This window comes from Ambystoma mexicanum, chromosome 3p (assembly GCF_040938575.1).
Source record: "Ambystoma mexicanum isolate Mex_15411 chromosome 3p, UKY_AmexF1_1, whole genome shotgun sequence".
Taxonomy (NCBI): Eukaryota; Metazoa; Chordata; class Amphibia; order Caudata; family Ambystomatidae; genus Ambystoma; species Ambystoma mexicanum.
Window position 1 is genome coordinate 153,293,784 of NC_090925.1, and position 4,086 is coordinate 153,297,869.

Genomic DNA, 4,086 nt, shown 5'->3' on the forward strand with positions numbered 1-4,086 from the left:
TCCAAAATAGAGGTTTTGGGGGAATTCTCCGCATCTGTGCATTACAAAGGAAAGGAATGCCAGGCTAATATTCTGGTAGCAAACAAGGGAGCCTCTTTATTAGGTTGGGAAGAACAAAATAACTTGGTTGTAAGAATACAGGCAAATGCCCCTCAGCCAGTATCTATTGCTGAAGTGGAAGATGACGTCTGGACCAAAGAGTTTCCTGAGGTGTTTTCTGAGAAATTAGGGAAACTCAGAAAATTCAAACACCATATTAAACTTAAAAATGGTGCACAACCGGTGATACACAAGGTAAGGCAAGTGCCATTGAAGATGAGAAGTAAGCTTCGTGTTGAGTTAAATGACTTGGTGAACAAAGGAGTAATTGAGCCAGTAACAGCAACTGAATGGTTATCGCCTGTTGTACTAGTAGTCAAAGCAAATGGAAATCTGAGACTATGTGTAGACTTGCGCAGCCTCAATCGGAACATTGTTGTGGAGAGACATCCCCTTCCCAACATATCTGAGACTCTTTCCACCCTGGGGGAACCGAAGATATTTTCCATCATTGACTTGTCAGCAGCATATCATCAAGTTCTGTTTTCCAAGGTTTGTCAGCATCTTACTGCTTTCATCACTCCAGAGGGAGTGTTCAAATACAATCGAATGCCATTTGGATTAGCTTCTGCTGCTTCTGTTGTTCAAAGCGTGATGGAGGAAGTTCTTAGAGGGTTAAGGAAAGTAACGGTATTCCAAGATGACATACTAGTGTTCGCTGAAAATGAAGCAGAACATAATGAGATTTTGAGGGCTGTCTTAGTCAGACTTAAAGAAGTGGTTTGACTGTACAAAGACAAAAATGCAAGATTGCTGTTAGAGAAGTAGACTACTTAGGTCATAGAATTTCTGGTGATGGTATTACTCCAAAAAAGTCTCTAATTGATAGCATCAGCAGTGCTCCCCAGCCACAAGACAAAGATCAGTTACGTTCTTTCATGGGGCTGGCGGAGTACTACCATAAATTCGTAAATGGTTTTGCCACCATCTCCACTCCGTTAAGAGAGTTGTTGAAAAAGAATGTGAAGTTTGTGTGGTCGGGTGAGTGCCAAGAAGCTTTTAAGAAAATAAAAGAGTGCATAGTGCAAGCACCCTCTTTGGGAGGGTTTGTGTCAGGAAGGAAAACTGTTCTATCGGTTGATGCAAGTAATATGGGTCTAGGTGCGGCTTTGTCTCAGGTGGACTCTGGTAAAACTGAACATATAATTGCTTTTGCCTCTAGACCATTGAAGGGAGCGGAAGGAAACTACTCTGTTATTGAGAGGGAGGCACTGGCAGTTTCTTGGGCTGTGGCACATTTTAAGTTCTATCTATGGGGTCAAACTTTTGCGGTAAAAACTGACCACAAACATTTAGTCCAACTACTAGGTAGTGTAGAGTGGGCCAAAGGATCACCCAGAATATCTAGATGGATGATTGAACTCCTAGCCTATGATTTCAAGATAGTGTACATAGCTGGTAGGGACAATGTAGTAGCAGACTGTCTGTCTAGGCTACCGGTGGAGGGTAAAGATACAGAGGAAGCATCCTTAGAGCAAGGTTTGAGTATTTCTGAGGTTGAATACAATGCCATAAGCAGAGATGAATGGGAGATTGCTGATGGTGAGGATCTTATATTGAAACAAGTCAAGGTGTGGACCAGGACAGGGTGGCCTCATAAAGATATTGTAGAAAAACAATTTGACTGCTTCTATTGCATAAAGGATGAGCTGAGTCTATCAGGAGACGATCTAAAACTCAGGAAGGGCACTAAAGTGATCCCACCCAGTAATGTTAGATCCAAACTGGTGAGTATAGCTCATCAAGGCCATCTAGGGATGGGAGGAACCAAGAGATACATCAGGGAGTTCTATTGGTGGCCGGCAGTTGACAGTGAAGTAGAGAGGTGTGTTAAGAACTGCAAAAGGTGCGAGAGGAGTGATAAAAGTAAGGTGGTTAGGGAAGCACCCATGAGACCTGTGAGTGTTCCGGGTGAACCCTGGAAAAAGGTGGCTGTGGATCTGATGGGCCCACTGCAGAATTTGGGGAAGAATCTCAAGTACTTAATTGTGTTAGTAGATTACCACTCAAAGTGGATTGAGTGGAAGGCAATCGGTGAGGCTACCACGGCCCAAATGATATCATTTTTTGAAGAAACATTTTACAGGGAAGGTTTCCCTACGGAATTAATTTCAGATAATGGTGTCCAATTTTGTTCTGACAAGATGGTGGAGTTTTTCAGAAAATTTGGCATAAGGCATTACAGAACGGCACTTTATCAACCCAGGGCTAATGGGCTGGTAGAGAGGGCAAACAGATTTGTAAAGGGAGGCTTGCTGTTAGCAATGGCGGCAGGTTTGGAGTGGCAGAAAGTGTTGAGAGAGATGGTTTGGAACTACTGTACGACGCCCCACACTGTTACCAAAGTGTCACCTTTTATGTCTCTCAAGGGCAGGCAGCCGGGCACTAAACTCTGTCCAGGGTGGCTTGACTTGGCCAAGAGAGTGAATGTTGATAGGAATAAGATTGTGACACTCATCGAAGAGGCCCAAAATGCATACAAGGAAAGGTTTGACATGGAAAAGAAATCCAAGAGTTTGGTATGGAGAGAAGGTGAACTTGTGTATGTAAAAAACCCCAGGTTGTCCCCTAAATGCACCGAGAGCAAATTCATTGGGCCCAAGAAAATAGCTGTAGTAATAGGAAATGTGGTCATAATAGAAGGTGGGGAATGCTGGTCCATGTCCAAATTAGTAAAATGTAATAACAATGGTCAAGCGGTAGAGGATGAAGAAAATGGTAATGGGAATGGCAATGGCAATGACAATGAGTTGGTGTATGAATCCGGAGGAGTTGATAAGAGTGTTCAACAAGACACAGACGTTAATATCAGTGCAGAAAGGAGGAGAGGTAAACCTCTTTGGTTGCGAGACTATGTATTAGAGTAACTCTGTGTCATTGAAAGGGGGAAGATGTGTTGAGTCTACTTATTTATGTGTTACTTGGGTAAGCATGCATTGAGCAATGAATCATAATGTAACATAGTTCTGAATGTGGATCCAGACCAATCACAATGTTCTATTCATGTGTTTATTACAGTGTTCCACTGTGATGTATATGTATTCTCAGAGTGTTATTATTTGTGGAGTTCTTTATGAAGTTCTGTAATCTTCAGTTGGGTTCTGCCTTCATGGGTGGTGCCTGCTGTCGCTTGAACTGGACTTAATTAAACAAGCCTGAACTACCTATACTGCCCCGAGCCATCTTTTTAACAATATTCTGGTTTGCAACAAAGTTCCAAGACAGTTCTTTGTGACTCCAACCGAACAACAGAAAGTTCCAACACTCCAGAGGTTTAACAACAAGGTTATGTGTCTTCCTTGTGCAACCCTAAGATACAACATTATCGTCTTCACATAAACAAGGAATACCTCCATAGTTTGTCAGGAGCAACATGAATTGTCTTTGTCAGGATGCTTTACAACAGTTCATTATGGCTGAAGAAATATATCTCCTCTGCAGCAGTTTTATACAGTTCTTTCATTGTCAGAATAACTTATTAATACCACTTCACAGCATTTCGTCAACTTCGACCTGGTTTACTTCCATGCCAGGCCTACTACTTCAATCATACCTGGTTTACTCCCATGCCTGGCATACTACTTTGAAGTTTTACCATTTGGGTCTACTCCCCTACCTGAATAGTAGTTCACAAAAAACAAGTGCCTCTGTGGTTAAGATCAGCTTACAACAGCTTTACAACAGCTGTACAGTGCTCATTATTTGACTCAAACCCTGGTTGACAGCCTAGAGGCACTGAACCTTACCCAGCATTCCTCTCTCATCTGTTCATACTACTGAGCCTTACCTTTCAATCTCTGCACACCGTCCCCGCCTACCAGCCCCCCCCCCTGTCCCTCCTTGTGATTTCATATGCTGGAAAAAAGCCAACGTACTAAATGACCTGGCTGAAGCCCTGCTGTGCATCCTCCCTGCATTCCCAGTCACAGATACACCCATAACCATTGAGTCCTTTGACTCCTGGCTAATTTACTCACTCCTTCCTTT